We start from the raw sequence: 17,481 nt of genomic DNA on the forward strand, positions 1-17,481 counted from the left end.
AGGGACAAATAGGCCTGATTTAAAGGAAAATTCTCTGCCTTGCCCTGAACCACCCTAACACCTGCACAGGTTCTTACTGACATTTAAAGGCACTCAAAAGATGTTTGCTCCACTCACATTACTAACATAGTGGTTATTTAGAAACTCCGTGTATTTTTTTTTTTTTTTTTTAACAAATGAATTGATTTGAGGAGGGTGACAATTATTCGGTAACAGATATATTTTATCTTCAGATCTGTGTGTAATGACTGCAAGCAGAGATGAGTAACAGTAAGTAGTGGTCCAGAGGAGTGACAGTAAGAGAAAAATGCTGTGTTATGATGGAAATCAAAATGCTTTACCACACAACACAACCCAACATTGATATTTCAAGATTTGCCAGTAAAACCATGGAATTCAGAATGTAGACCACACTAACAGAAAGATGCCAATAGATCTGGCAACTTTGGGTGCTATTTGAAATGGTAGAGGAATGGTGAGTCACTATAGCTTAAAAAATTACCCAGAAAGCAAAAAATGATAGACTTTATTAGAGATGAATGGCAATAGAGCATAAAACTCCGCTAAGAAATACCTCTTGGAATAACTCAATATTCCCAGGATCTATATGATCTGAAAGAGAACAGAAAACATAGCAAGGAATAACTAAGTAGATAAAAGTGATAATCAAGGTACTCATTTTGGTTTTATTTGGCTGTTTTTCATGTGTGATTGCTATAGGACTATGCATTTTGTGGGAGGCATTAAGAAATAATATATATATATATAAACATAAAATATGTATATGTTAGACTATGCATATATACATAAATATATGTACGTATGTCTATGTTCATATACATATATGAGGAATGAAGAATGATAAACATCATCAATAACAATCTGTTAACTTTGAGTCCCACATAAACTTCATAAAACACTCAGGACTATATGAAGACACTAATCTTAGGCTAATTTTGTCATTCATCATCAAGTTCAAATATGATTTTTGAATTATTTTGCTATGGCAAAAGTTCATATATTTCAGATTTATTTTCCTAAAAATTATATAATGATAAAAGATTTAACTTTTATATGCTAATTTATTTTCACTTGTAAACTACATCTTGAATGAGATTTCAACAATTAAGTAATAATATAGGAGCCAGAATCTTCAAATTAATAGCAAATACTTTATGGGAAATATGGGTAAAGTACTAAAGCTTTGAAAAAATCAAATTATCCCTGTGCATATACATATTTTATTTGCTTTAAATTTACAAATATGATTGTATCATGTCTTTATAAAAATATACATAGTCACCAAATGGTCTTGCATGTATTTTATAATATGCAATGACTCTAATGCTGTAAGGTTCTACTGTTAACTAAATCTCAGGCTGAAAACATCATCTAGAGTCGGTCTCTTCACCTCTTTTTAAAACAACTGTTACCTCAAATTTAAGCTTTGTTTCAAGTGTAATTGTGAGTGAATAAATTAATCATGCGCTCTGACATAAAAAGAGAGAGGACAATAGCTCCCAAGGGAGAAGTGAATGCAAATGAACTGATGGATTTAATACTTCAGTGCAATATTATTATTATTTTTTTAATAGTAATCTTTTATTTATTTATTTATTTATTTTTATATTTATTTTTGGCTGTGTTGGGTCTTTGTTTTCTGCACGAGGGCTTTCTCTAGTTGCGGCAAGCGGGGGCCACTCTTCATCGCGGTGCGCAGGCCTCTCACTATCGTGGCCTCTCTTGTTGCGGAGCACAGGCTCCAGACGCGCAGGCTCAGTAGTTGTGGCTCACGAGCCCAGTTGCTCCGCGGCATGTGGGATCTTCCCAGACCAGGGCTCGAACCCGTGTCCCCTGCATTAGCAGGCAGACTCTCAACCACTGCGCCACAAGGGAAGCCCCTGGTGCAATATTATGATTTTCACTTGAGCAGATGAGAAATAGCGGGGGTGTGCAATCTCAAAATCATCAGTAGAGTCAACTTTTTCCTGTTCCCGAACTAAAAAAATCCATCAAAAATCTGAATATTAGGATACAATTCCACAGCCCCAAAGACTTGAATGTTGCAAACTCATCTGTGCTGTTCTATGTACTGCATAGCAAATGAAACCATTTAGTTATTTAGCACCAATATAAATTTGTGTGTATGTGAACTTGTATCCTGCAAACACCTGCTTCTACCATGCATTATGTAGACATAGTCCCAAATGAGAGGGAAAATGTGGAAGGTTCTCTAGATTTTCCAATGTACTTCAGCCTGCTATTTTGATGTTGTTGCAACTGTGTCTAAAAATTAGAGAGAATATAAAATATACGTAATGATTTTTATACTTTTTCATTGCCTAAAGCAAATAGGTCACTGAATAATTTAGATGGCAGTTACATTTTATTATTTTGACAGTTTCCAGAGAGATAACCATGGGATGGAAACTCCTTTCATCTATGTTCAGTGTGTCAGGAATATTTTAGATTGGCTCAACATATAAAGGGATTTTTTAACTTGCTAGTGATGTCCGAGAACCATCTGGAATATTTAACACCTTGAATACTGGGTGTTGAGTATTACAGGTAATCTAATCAGAGCCAGTAAGATCCAATGTGTCATTGATTCTTCCCCTACCACTGCAGTGTTAACTTGGGAGGTGGTAAATTAATATTTTGATATTCTTGAGTATTCTATGAAATATGCACCCTGCAGCCTAGGCATCTAAGTCCAATTCCCACAGAAGGCAGTGGGGAAAATCACCACAACACACAGCTTCTTTATATATATATAAATAACATATATATATAATTCCCCAGGAAAAAAGAGAGATTGGACTTAATCAGGCATGTAAATAAATTCATTTTCTACTGATGGGATAGAAATTAATCACAAGGACCTTGAGGATTTGGACAACAGAGTCTGGTTTACTTGACCGTAGGCAAAATAACTTACCCTTCCAGGAAAAATGAGATGCTATCTCTCAAGTTCCTGGTAGGAAGTTCTTATTGCTGAATCTTCTCTTGAATTGAAATAGTTTGAGGGAGTTCTTTTCTTGATTTGTGATGTTGTAAAATGTAAAGAGATGGACGGTGTGGTACCAAATAGGCCTTGGTATAAAACTCATTTCCAGTAAGCATTAGATGAGTGAGCTTGGAATAGTGCCTCAAACCCCTGGAGGCCTCAGTTACTTCTCTGTGGCTTGCTCTGATATCGGTGGTTCCAGATTTAGAGAAGATAACGAACACAGATTGTGTATCTAGCACAGCGTGCATATATTGCAGGTCATTAAATTTAACCATAGACCACCGTGGCTACAGAATAACCCAGATGTTTGCTACTGACCTTGAATCTGGTGATCCTTCTTTATTAATTAATAATAATAACAAATAATTAATATTAATGATTTGGTGATGTAGTCTTCTAAATTTAATATTTTCTCAACACACAGTATTGAACAAAGGACAACAATGACAAAATTCGGGTTCAAAAATACCTTGTATAGACAAAAACCTGGTTCAAAAATACCTTGTATAGAAAAATTTAACATTTGTTGAGCATTGTGAGATAAATACTTTATATGTGTTATTTTAAAAGAAAGTATTGTTTTCTTTATTTTTCAGAGAGTCACTGAGGCTTTAGAATTTTAAATAACTTGCCCAGGTTTTATAAGGCTGGAATTTAGGCTTAGGTTTCTTTGACTTCAAAGTCCTATATACCGTGCTACACTGCAGTCTGTAGTTGTACAGGTGCAGGATAATAAGTTAGTATGCTCCATATATCCCTTTAAATCTTATTTGTGTGATTCAGATCAAAAGAGAGTTACAGATGTAGAAAACAATCTTATGGTTACTAGGGGTGAAATGGAGGGGTGGGAATAAATTGGGAGATTGGGATTGACATATACACACTACTATATATAAAAAAGATAATAAGGACCTACTTTTATAGCACAGGGAACTCTACTCAACACTATGTAATGACCTATATGGGAAAAGAATCTATAAAAGAGTGGATACATATATGTATAACTGATTCACCATGCTGTACAGCAGAAAGTAATACATTGTAAATCAAATATACTCCAATTAAAAATAAACAAAAAACAAAAGAGGTTTCTAAATGCATTGGAAACAATTCCAAAATGTATGGTATTAATTGACTTAATCAAGAAAGCCATTTTCAATTCTATCAAAATTATGATTTGTGTCAAGCATTCACAAGTAGAAAAAAACCCCCAGCAAATTGAAAACACCTGTCCATCAAGACTAATCCTATTTTTACAAAGGGTAGAAAGAGACAATATCTTATGTGGGCTGAGAGGAGAGAAAAGAGTAGAAGCAAAGGAAAAAAATGAAGGTGTTCCTCCAAGATCAGGTATAAAGTTTGAAGGTGCATTTGCAGATAATTTTATAAAATATTTAATGTAAAAAGGGAAGTACATGTACAGTTTTTCCTTGCATATTAGGTGGACATTAGGTTACATGCATCACATTATTGTCATAGCTTCTAGATTCCTTAGAACTAATTCTCCCACATTTGTCTCTACATACCCCTTTTTCCCCAGGGCTGTCTAATAATCTTCCTCCTCAAGCTTTGATATTTCTTGTTTTTATTCCTAACTCACAAAACCGCTCAACTTCTTTCTATTCTCTTAACACTACTATCCCTCCGCTCCCACCCCAGGGGGCTTTTCTTCTGTCTGTTCTGAGAATGAGCCTTATGCTCCATGCTTTTGAACATGATCTTTTTGAATGAAAATTCTGCTCTAAAACAACCCCATTTGCTTATCTAACAAAAATCACTTTTAGGTCTCAGCTGCAACGCATCTTGCCCTGGGAAGACTTACCGCTTCTTCTCGTCTAGGTTAGATCTACAGTCCTTTTATTTCCACATTCATAACATTTATTGCACTCAAAATTATTTGTTTATTGTCTTTCCCAAGCAGGGCAATAATTTTGTTATTCACCACTAACTTCCTAGGACCTAGCCTGATGTCTGGTATGTAATAGATACCCAGTTCAATTGAGTTTATTTTTCTGTCATGACAACTATATACATTGATGTGGGCACTGAAGCCAAATATAAAAAATCGAACTTAGTATATGCAAGGTAATAGGCGAAGAGAAGGATGAATAATGTATGATGTATGCTGTCAATTTACTTTATAACCTGGCTCACATATTTCTATTTCTTTAGAGCTGAAACAAATAGGATTTATTTTTGATGGGGGCGGAGTGGTGGTAATTGAGGGAGCAGTCTATGTCATTTGCTCTCATGTACAGACCTCAATGTATATAATGAGGGAGCTCAAAGGGCTTTGAATAACCTTTTTTATTGTTGAAGGGAAGTTCAGATGCAAATAGTTCACAGAGAGAAAAGTTACAAGGTTGTTCACATACAGATTTTAAGATAAGTATTTGTTATGACAAATGGCATGATAATGAGTCTCTGCTAAAAACAAAACAAAATGATCCCTCTTTATTACAGGCTCTCTATTAACCCGGTACATATAATTAAGACAGAAGTTTCTGTTAAATCCTCTCTGGATTTGCTTGATTATATTCTGCATTTTAGCAATCTGCAATCTATTCAGAATCTTTTTAGAGATCTTGGATTTGATTGTTTTAATTACAACTCTGAGCTTTGTGTAAAAGCTCAGTTGCCTTTTCTGTAATGGAGGTGGGGTAAGGGAATCTAAGGGCACACACACACACACACACACACACACACACACACACATACACAGGATAAATTTCATGAGTGGTTACGCCTGTCAAACAAAGATTGCTTTTTCCTTCCATCTTTTTCTTAAAATACATAGGTTAGAACACAGGATCCAAAGCCAAAAGTTCTGGTTCTGCTTAGTCTTAGCCAGGGTATTTTAAGCAAGTAATCTTACCTAAAGCCTCAGTATCCTTCCTAGTCCATAAAAAGTGTATATGAAATTTCTGTATCAGTTTCTTGATGAACTTGAGAATAAAATTAGTGATTGTAGAAAAGCTTGAGTAATATGAAAAACATTACATAAATTTAAAATAATTTAACTTAGTTGTTTCTCTTTTGTTCTACATTCGCCTACTCATAGCAGTGTTGTAGACTGTGATAAATTCGGGAGAATCCTGTAAGGACCTGTTCCTAGTTACTTATATTTAGATAATTTTCCTAGGCAAATTTTTACAGGGGACTTAACAATTCCCTAGTCAATTGCTCACTGTTATTTACTGCTGCGGTAAATTTAAATACACATCTACTACTTTGAGTCACTCCTTTACATTCTAGTCTATACCTGTAGTTCTCAAACTTTGCCACAGATCAAACTCAGCTCCAGAGCTTGCTGTCACACAGATTACTGGGTCCCATCTCCAGAGTTTCTGATGGAATAAGTACCCCTCCCCCCTTTTTTTTGTATTTCTTACAAGTTACTAGGTGACATCTGTGTTGCTATTCCAGTGGCCACACATTGAAAACCACTATTCTAGCAGGGCTTCTTAGATTTTAACATTCATAGCAACCTCCTGGCTTTATCCTTAGACAATTGTTTCATTGCTCCAAGGTACACCTCGGTATCCTTATTTTAAAAAGTAAGAGGGCTTCCCTGGTGGCGCAGTGGTTGGGAGTCTGCCTGCCAATGCAGGGCACGCGGGTTCGAGCCCTGGTATGGGAGGATCCCACATGCCGCGGAGCAGCTGGGCCCGTGGGCCATGATTGCTGAGCCTGCGCGTCTGGAGCCTGTGCTCCGCAACAAGAGAGGCCGTGATGGTGAGAGGCCTGCGCACCGCGATGAAGAGTGGCCCCCGCTTGCCGCGGCTAGAGAAAGCCCTCGCACAGAAACGAGGACCCAACACAGACAAAAATAAGTAAATAAATAAATTTAAAAAAAAATAAATAAAATAAAAATAAAAATAAAAAGTAAGAGTTGAGATTCACTGTTTTAGAATGTGTTTACCAAATCCCCTTGCCAAAACCCAACTCAACTGAGTCAGATTTGAAAGGCAAGAGGACAGGGATTACATATTTTCACCTGTGGCCTCTGTGCTCTGTCATCCAACCAAATATCCAACTCAGACACTTTCATCGTTCAACCAAAAAAAAACTATTTGCATAACTAACAAGTGCTGCTTATCAGGACCATCCCAACATTTCTGTGAGCTGTTACAAACAGAAGTCTTGGAGTACAGAGATCAAAGAGGTATAGATTTTTCTCCTTCCCTGCACCGTATTCAAGCATGAGAGTTTGCTTATTAAAAATGTCTCCCACATGGTAATTGTTCTGTTGTGGAAACAGCAGCCAGTATTCCAAGACTCCAGACCAATGCTATCCACCTGGCAATTGCATGACTACTTATCTCAAAGAAGAGATGGGAAACACAATTAGGACTGATCTCAAGTCTATTAGGGAGTCAAGAGAAACCCAGTTCAAGGGCGCTGTTAGCTAACTAAGCACAAGAAGTAACTTTCTCAGGCTCCATTTCTTTGTGATAAGAGATAAAATTCAGGAATTTGTTACCTACCAGAAAAAGAATAACTACAAGTGGTTTGGAGGCAACTGCATTAAGTAACACAAGATCCTTTAATCCCCACTTTTTTCCAACTTGAGACTTTGAAATGTCTTTACCTTTCCTGCACATACTTACCCTAAAAACAAAGCTTTAATTATAGGCCTTCATTATGGAACTATGAATACATTATTTCTGACATTGGCTATTACAGACCATCAGCATTTGAGAGCTAGTTGATATTTCATGAATGCTCCTTAATTTTAAAAAGTACATATTATGCATTTAAATGTTCATTTAATAACAAGACATTATTTCAGGGTACATAGCAGTAAAAAGTATGCTGAAAGAAGAATTACAATTTCTAAGATAATTTTAGCTTATGATACTGTTTTAAAGTATCATAAAATACTTTAAAAATAGATGATAATCACCATAATAGTATATTTTATTTCATTTTATTCTTTTAATTGTGAATACAGTTGATTTACAATGTTAATTTCTGCTGTATAGCAGAGACTCGGTTATATATACACATACATATACATATATATACACATATATACATATCTATAGTTTTTTATATTCTTTTCCATTATGGTTTATCTCAGGATATTGAATATAGTTCTCTGTGCTATACAGTAGGAACTTGCTGTCCATCCATTCTATATGTAATACTTTGCATCTACTAACACCAAACTCCCACTCCATCCCTCTCCCAGCCCTGCACCCCCTTGACAACCACAAGCTTATTCTCTATGTCTGTGAGTCTGTTTCTGTCTCATAGGTAAGTTCATTTGTGTCATATTTTAGATTCCACATATAAGTGATATCATATGGTATTTTTCTCTTTCTGATTTATGTCACTTAGTATGATAAGCTCTAATTGCATCCACATTGCTGCAAATGGCATTATTTTGTTCTTTTATATGGCTGAGTAATATTCCACTGTATATATGTACCACATCTTCTTTATCCATTCCTCTGTCAATGGACATTTAGGTTGCTTCCATGACCTGGCTATTGTAAATAGTGCTGCAATGAACATTGGGGTGCATGTATCTTTTTGAATTATAGTTTTGTCCAGATATGTGCCCAGGACCGGGATTGCTGGATCATATGGTAACTCTATTTTTAGTTTTCTGAGGAACCTCCATACTGTTTTCCATAGTGGCTGTACCAACTTACATTCCCACTGGCAGTGTAGGAGTGTTCCATTTTCTCCACACCCTTTCCAGCATGTCGTTTGTAGACTTCTTAATGATGGCCATTCTGATTGGTGTGAGGTGATACCTTATTGTAGTTTTTATTTGCATTTCTCTAATAATTAGTGATGTTGAGCATCTTTTCATGTGCCTCTTGGCCATCTGTATGTCTGCTTTGGAGAAATGTCTACTTAGGTCTTCTGCCCATTTTTTGAATGGGTTGTTTTTTTGTTGTTATTGAGTTGTATGAGCTGTTTGTGTATTTTGGAAATTATGCCCTTGTTGGTCACATCGTTTGCAAATATTTTCTCCCATTCTGTGGGTTGTCTTTTCATTTTGTTTATGGTTTCCTTTGCTGTGCTAAGTTTGATTAGATCCCATTTGTTTATTTTTGTTTTTATTTCTATTGCTTTGGGACACTGACCTAAGGAAACATTGGTACAATTTACGTCAGAGAATGTTTTGCCTATGATCTCTTCTAGGAGTTTTATGGTGTCATGTCTTATGTTTAAGTCTTTAAGCCATTTTGAGTTTATTTTTGTGCATGGCGTAAGGGTGTGTTCTAACTTCATTGACTTACATGTGGCTGTCCAACTTTCCCAGCACCACTTGCTGAAGAGCATAATAGTATATTTTAGATGCATATCATATATTCGTTAGTCATACAAATTCCTCTATTATAATAAATCCAACAGTAAAAAATAATTGTGTATTTTTCCTGTTAGATTTTTTTGCACAGAATAAAGTCCAGTTTTAGAATCACTGGGTAAATGGAAATGAGCATTTTTATGATCTAGCTTTAGGTTATAACTCATGTTAATTTTGGAAAATTTAAAGATATAAAAAAGCATAAGGTAGAAAAATATCAGCCATCTTAATGCAGTAACTTAATGATTTACTGTATTTATTTTTTATGTTAAAGTATCCCGTTATTAAAATTTTAAACAAAAATTCTTAATTCTTCATAAATATCAGTTTAATAATAGTAATTGGAGGTAGCACTTATATGTTTTTATTATGCCTAATATCCCATGTGGTAAAGTCCATTTTTTAAAATTTTGATCAAGTGGTTTTCACAACATAAGACAATGTGTTTTTATATCTTTTAGAAAGAAGTTCAAAAATTCATTATACCTCACTTTGGGTAAGATTTTTTTTAAAGCTAGAGCACTCTGTTTCTAATAATTTTATTAAATATTTTAAAATTAAGTTTAACATGCATGAGTGTATAGCATTGACTTTTCACACCTGTTCAAGAAATAGGACATCACCAGCTCTCCAGAAGCACCTTCACGTCGAGTTCTAGGCATCAGCCATTAGCATCACTTCCAGTACCATAGATTAGTTTCACTTGTTTTTGAGCTTTATCTAAATGGAATCATGACACATTTTCACATGATAACACATCATTCATGTGAAACTCATACATCTTTTTACAGAAAGCAGTAGTTGGTTCATTTCCATTGGTGTTTGCTACACCTGTGAATATCTATACAAAATTTGTTTTGAATATTTTCTGCCAATAACTAATGGCCCATAAGAAGTACATGTATAAAAATATGTGACTAAATTGTCAAACAACTAGAAACTGAGTAAAGTTTTAACTACCTGAAATGAATAGTGAATGAAAACCCAACTGTATGATTATTTATTACGCTCATATTTTCTACACAAACCATTAAATTTTTCAATAAGCACCCAAAAACTTTAGAATCTTTTATATTACTAAAATTATATATTTTAAAAAACAAATTGAAAGAAGTATCAGTTTTACCTTTAATGTCATGAGCCCCCACTTTCCAACCTCAATAGCAATGGTGGAAAATGTTAAATGATTTCATCAAGATCTGTCATTTCAAATACTTACGTCTAGTTAGGGGGAAAAAAAATCACTTACTATTAGGAATTGTCTTAAATAGTAAATGATTCTGAATGTAATAAAATAAGCATTTATAAAGTTAATCAAACATAGGGAGCTGATGACAATTAACTGAGTTAATGGACAAGTTGTTAATAAAGTACAATATTAATGTTTTTATTTGCTTTAATTATGGTAAAGCCGAAATGTAATGACAGTTATGCACCTACATAAAGATCAATCAATAGCTGCTTCCTCAATAGCTCTGGTTAGGAAGGTGCCTATAGTGGTGACTGTTGTCTATCCAGCTTCCATTGCCACCTCTCTTCCTCTTGTGAGCAATATTCTGATTGCCCATGGTGTCACGCATCTCAAGGGAAGCAATGAAATTACTCAAATATTACAAATAATAAATACACTGTGCACATGATTATAATAAAATGTGTGTGTGTGATTTCAAAGATAGGTATTCTTGAAGTATAAAAGTCAGTATTCCTGACATGTTATCTAGAGAATTCATATCACGCTGAGATTCCATTAGCAACTGAAGCAGCTCTAAACGATGTGGAATTTTCTTGAGGCCAGCCTGTAAAGGGTGTGAGCATGTGAGGAGCATCATGTTCAGTGTTTGAAGATCAAGGTCACAGTGTATTAAATGAGAATTTCTAAGATAAAGTAAGATGGAAAAGAAATGACCAAATACAGAACGAAAACAAAAATAGTGCTAGTAACAAAATAAAAATAACCTTCTCATTTTAGGTAAATTTGTGGTTTGACAATAATTCTGTTCAACTGAACAGAAGGTACAAAAATAAAAAGAATATTTTAACTGAAACTATAAAATGATAGTATGTCTAGGTATATTTAAAATATGTCCATCTTGCTTCAAAATGGAAATTAAAAAGTATAAATATTATCTAACAAAAAATATATACAACTGAATTTGAAATTCCAATACTGTTTAAATATTAAAATGTATGCCTATACATATACTGTAGTTTTACAAAATTATGTTTAAGTGAATGACTGAATTATACAAATATAATTTGACTATAGTGTACCGAAATTTGATAAGGAATCCCAGGACTTATTTCACATTAACTTAAGGAGAAGTGCCCTTTGCAGTCCATCGTTAAAGGCATTGATGTCTTGGTCCATCTCGGTACCAATGACTGCTTCACCATCAATGACAACCCTTTCACATGTAGTTCCTTCCTAGTGACTAAGATAACAAAGGATGAGAAACAAGGCGTTGGAATTAGAAAAGGAAATAAACTGGGAAATGCTTTTCCACTCCATATTTCAGTTGCTTTCTTTGAACAAAGGTTTCATCTTGTACATACAGGCTTGAAGATACTGGAGACAAATAAAAATAAATAACAAAACAATAAAAATTGTTAGAATATTTCTTGACTACATTTGATGTAGTACCTTTGGGCTTATCATTTACACTTGCTATAAATATGAACATTGCTGTTCTAATTTTCAAGGTTTCCTTCAATAAAGAAGCAAATCTTGACAAGTTGCTTTGGGTTAAATTGGGAGAGAAATAGTCTATAATAATATGCTCTCTAGGTTTAACCTGGTTCCATGAAGTTCATTAAAATTTTAATCCCCCTTCTCTTTCTTTTTCTCCTTCTCTCTTTTTATGCCTCTCTTTCTTGTGGTGGTGTAAAAAGACTGATTCTTTTGACTAAAAATTAGTCAGTCAATTTAGACATAGACTGAATATCATTAACATCTAATAAATACATGCTCTGCTCTCCATTTTATCCATAAATGTATAACCCTAGCACAACCCTAGAGCAAATCAGTGTCTCAATTATTATACCAAATCACAGCAATAAACTAGCTGTGAAAGAAATGGCAATTACCATTTCATATCCAGAGATGCTTTTTCAATGTTTTTTTTGTATGTACATCTTAAAAACATATATTTTCTTAAATATTTATGAGATGGCTTAGTTTGGGGTTGTTTAAATTCTGGCCATAAAAATTTTGTTTTTGTTCTTGTAATGCAAAATCTGATACATGTACCTTTATCTTAGTATCAAAATCTTGTTAGCATTCTTTAATCTGGAATGGCTTCTGTATAACAAACACATTAAAAATAATGTGGTGAGTTTTTCTGATGGTAGGGTACACAGAAAAAGAAAAATTTCTTCGTATGCAGAGAGTGTATCCTAATGGTTGTTTAAAGAAACCACACCATGACAGAACATACTGTTAATGTCCTAAGAAAAATAATGAAAGAGTATGTTAAAAACAAGCATTAAACTTGTTAATCACTATAAACACTTTATACCGATTACAAGGAAGATGTATGGTGAGGCTTTTAAACCCTAGGAAACATTTTATTTATAAAACATATAGCACTATATTTCACCATATTTAAGTGATATTAAGAGAGGATACACACTGATATCTAGAATCTACATGTATAAGAAGTCTGCTTCCAATACAGGAGTATATTTGCAATATAATACATTTCCTTTTGGAAAAGATGCCATTTTACCTTTAAATTTGATGAATACATTCTACATAAAACTACCATCATTCTCATTAATGGATGGCTTATTAAGCAGCAATATTGTTCCTTTCACAAGAAATTACGGTAACATGGCCTATAACACTACCTCAACTGAAGTAAATAGCTTTAATGTCACCCTGTTGTGTAAATATATTCCACTCATGGTGCTGCTTTGTGTCACTACGCTAGAATAGGAAGTTCTTGTGCATTCAAACAACTTTGTAGGTAATAGAGGACTTGAACATAATAGTTTAACAACTGGTTACTTAAAATATGTGTCAGTTAGTAAGTGATTACAAAATAGCTCTGTAGATATTTTGTTTGAAAACCAAATTTTACAAAGTATGCTTTACAAATATTTGCCCCACTTAGATGGAGAGAAGGATTTTTTTGTAGTTTTTATGTTTCTTATTTTTTCATGTGTATGTGTTATAATCAGTTGTATGGTATGGTGGAATTTATTGAAACAGATGTTTTAATCTCATTACATGTTAACTTATTAACGTGCAGTGACATTAAATGTTGTCTTGTTAAATTGTGTGACCTTGGGAAAGTTTAACTGCTTTACTGTTCAGGCTTTTTTTTTTATGATGATGAGTTGTAGGTATGATAAGATTACTTGATATTGTAAATAAGCAGAACTTTAAAAACAATTTTTATTGAAGTAGAGTTGATTTACAATGTTGTGTTAGTTTCTGGTATACAACAAGGTGATTCAGCTTTATATATATATATATATATATATATATATATACACACACACACACACACACACACACATATATATACTGTGCTATACAATAGGACCTTGTTACTTATCTATTTTATATATAGTGGTGTATAGCTGCTAATCCAAAACTCCTAATTTAACCCTCCTCCCTTTCCCTTTTGGCAGCCATAAGTTTGTTTTCTATACCTGTGAGCCTGTTTCTGTTTTGTAAATAAGTTCATTTGTAGCATTTTTTTAGATTCCACATATAAGTGATATCATGTAATATTTGTCTTTCTCTGTCTTCACTTAATATGATAATCTCTAGGTCCATCCATGTTGCTTCAAATGGCATTATTTCATTCTTTTTAATGGCTGAGTAATATTCCATTGTATATATGTACCACATCTTCTTTATCCATTCCTCTGTTGATGGACATTTAGGTTGCTTCCATGTCTTGGCTATTGCAAATAGTACTGCTGTGAACATTGGGGTGCATGTATCTTTTTGAATTGGAGTTTTCTTCAGATATATGCCCAGAAGTGGGATTGCTAGATCATATGGTAACTCTATTTTTTTAAGGAACTTCCATACTGTTTTCCATAGTGGCTACACAAATTTACATTCCCACCAATGGTGTAGGAGGGTTCCCTTTTCTCCACACCCTCTCCAGCATTTCTATTTGTAGACTTTTTAATGATGGCCATTCTGACTGGTGTGAAGTGGTACCTCATTGTAGTTTTTATTTGCATTTCTCTACTAATTAGCGATATTGAGCATCTTTTCACATGCTTCTTGGCCATCAGTATGTCTGCTTTGGAGAGATGTCTACTTAGGTCTTCTGCCCATTTTTTGATTGGGTTGTTTTGTTGTTGTTGTTACTGAGTTGTATGAGCTGTTTGTATATTTTGGAAGTTATGCCCTTGTTGGTCACTTGTTTGTAAATATTTTCTTCCATTCTGTAAGTAGTCTTTTCAGTTTGTTTTGGTTTCTTTTGCTGTGTGAAAGCTTGTAAGTTTGATTAGGTCCCATTTGTTTATTTTTGCTTTTATTTCTATTGCCTTGGGAGACTGACCTAAGAAAACGTTGGTACAATTTATGTCAGAGAATGTTTTGCCTCTGTTCTCTTCTAGGAGTCTTACAGTGTCATGTCTTAGATTTAAGTCTTTAAGCCATTTTGAGTTTATTTTTGTGTATGGTGTGAGGGTTTTTAAAACATGCTCAGTAAATAGTACCTAAAACCATTTCCATATTTTCAAGGTAAAAAGTCTTATTCTTTCTGTTACTCTACTTTAATGTTTCTCCTTTTAGTTATTTCAGTATTAGTTTTAAAATGTTAACTGCATCATACTGAATCCCATTTCCACTTTAAGTTGTTAAAGAGATAGTTTAGCAAATAAAAATAATTGCAAATCAAAATATGAAACATTTATTTTCATATGCAATTCAACTTGTGTACTATGCAGGTGCAGAAAATAAGACGCTTTGTTTGAATTTAGCTTTTCTACTGAGAATTATATAAAGCAGGGATTTGTATAAATAATATATATTTTGGGCTGGAGTTCTACATTGCGAAAATTGTATTGTGCTTTCAGATGCTTTGAATGTGTTTGAGGAAAAAAATTAAGTTTTGAGTAAGCCATAAACACAATTGCTTTTCAATAAGCATTACACTTAACTACAGCACATCTAAGTTGCTATAATATTAGCATATAAAGTTAATGGTTTTATGGAAAAAATCAATTTTAATGTGCCATTTTTATTAAACAAAGCTTCTTAGACTACACATCTCTAAAAGAGACATAGAGAAGACAGCAAGCTAGATTCTTTTAATCATAGAATTTTCTCCTTCAGAATCAGCATTAAGACGTTGAAATATATATCCATATTAGAAAGTAAAATTTGAATAAATAATAGAAATACTAACATTGACCTGGGTCCACTTTGCTTTTCTATTTTTTTTACTATCTGGCTATTTTATACATCTGTCTTGTGAAGACAGATTCTTCAGTACTTCTAGGCTAAGAGTTTAGGGACTCCTGGATTTCAAATATCATGCTCGCTATAAAAAATATTTTTGAAAACTTTAGGACTTCTTGCCTTTCCCATTTTCTGAAATATAGTTGACCCTTGGACAACATGGGTATAAACTGAGCTGGTCCACTTATACCCAGAAGTTTTTCAATAGTAAACACTACAGTATTACATGATCCATGGTTGGCTGAATCCTCAGAGGTGGAGGAAACACATATAGTGAAGACCAACTATCAATTATATGTAGCTTAACCCCCCACGTTGTTCAAGGGTCAGATATATTTTACACTCTACTTAAAGGGTATTTCGAGTGTCTGAAAATAATTAGCTTCAGAATATGTGTGCTTATTAAAAAATTAGACTACCTAGTATTTAGTCAAATATTTATATATATATTTTTCATCCAGGAAGTTTCTAATATCTTCAGAATGTTGTGGCTTAAGCCACTTTTTTTTAAAAGTAATTCACATATTATAATAATCAGTCTCTCAAAATATCCAGTTATTCTGCTTTCACTAAAGTTGTGCAATCTCCACCACTATTTATTTCTAGAAAAATTTCGTCACCCCAAAAGAAACCTGTACTCATTGGCAGCCCCTCCCTACTGTGCCCCCAACCCCATGCCTTTCTGGCAACCATTTATCTACTTTCTATCTTTATGGATTTGCCTATTCTGGACATTCTATATATATGGAATTATATAATATGTGGCCTTTTATTTGGCTTCTTTCATTTAGTTTCATGTTTTCAAGGTTCATCCTAGACCCATTTTATACGGTAATATTCTTAGTTTTGCAATACAGTTCTTACTGGTTCGAGTAATCTTTTGAACCATTTCACCTTTTGGAAAGTTTGGTTTATTGCAACCCTGCCATTTTTGTTTTCCCCAAAGGTAGAAGACAGATATAAGCCATGTCTCTTCAAAATGAAGTGAGTTGAGTTGAAGTTCTCATCCTTCACTTCCTTCCTCCCCTGATACACTGGTTTTGTGTGATCTGTGAAATACAGGTGATGTCTGGCCCTTGTCTGTCACAGTAGCATGCCAGCAGCCATTACAGGCTGCATAAAAACTACCTAAAATGATTTTATCATGAGCTGGAAGGTTGGCAGTGCAGGTAAAACCTTTTTCTGTCAGGTAATTCATTGTTCTCACCTTAGAATACAATTTTAAAAGGCCCAGGAGAAATAGAAAATGATCTTAATGTAGATCTAACACTTTGAGCAGAAGAAAAATGATGAGCTACTTTTACCTCCTTCAGAATTTTAATAGATAAATCAATCTCCAAATTTTATATAAATGGTGGAATGCATCAAAGGTAAATCAAAGAGCCAGATAAGAGCAGAGTAGGGACTTGAAAATCTCAAGTAGGTACTTGAAGAAGTTACAAGTATCATATTTTAGCATGCACAGGCCGTTTTTAGGGCTCTAATTAATGTTAAATGTTTGTTTTTAAATCATGCAAACCAATAATGACGACAGCCAAGAATGGATACCCAGAAAAGAACACACACTGAAATATAACTTGTACAGTTGTATACGTGACCTAGTTCATATCCACCTTTTAAAAATGTGTTGCTAATGGCTGAGAAGATAAAACAATGAAGACTGTGTGAAATGTAAAATCTTGAAGGTTCAAGTTACTGTTAATAGTGTAGGAATTG

At 34.0% G+C, this 17,481-nt stretch overlaps 1 long non-coding RNA gene across 1 annotated transcript in view; it reads right to left on the reverse strand.

Moving 5' to 3' along the window:
- Positions 1–6,889: 6,889 nt before the first annotated feature.
- LOC309647410 overlaps positions 6,890–17,481 on the reverse strand; it is a 57,969-nt gene continuing 47,377 nt past the window's right edge. Inside the window, exon 3 of the long non-coding RNA XR_014256028.1 lies at positions 6,890–11,901. This is a non-coding gene — a long non-coding RNA (uncharacterized lncRNA). The remainder of the gene's footprint in view (positions 11,902–17,481) is intronic.

The sequence above is a fragment of the Balaenoptera physalus genome, assembly GCF_965194825.1.
Source record: "Balaenoptera physalus genome assembly, chromosome: 18".
NCBI lineage: Eukaryota > Metazoa > Chordata > Mammalia > Artiodactyla > Balaenopteridae > Balaenoptera > Balaenoptera physalus.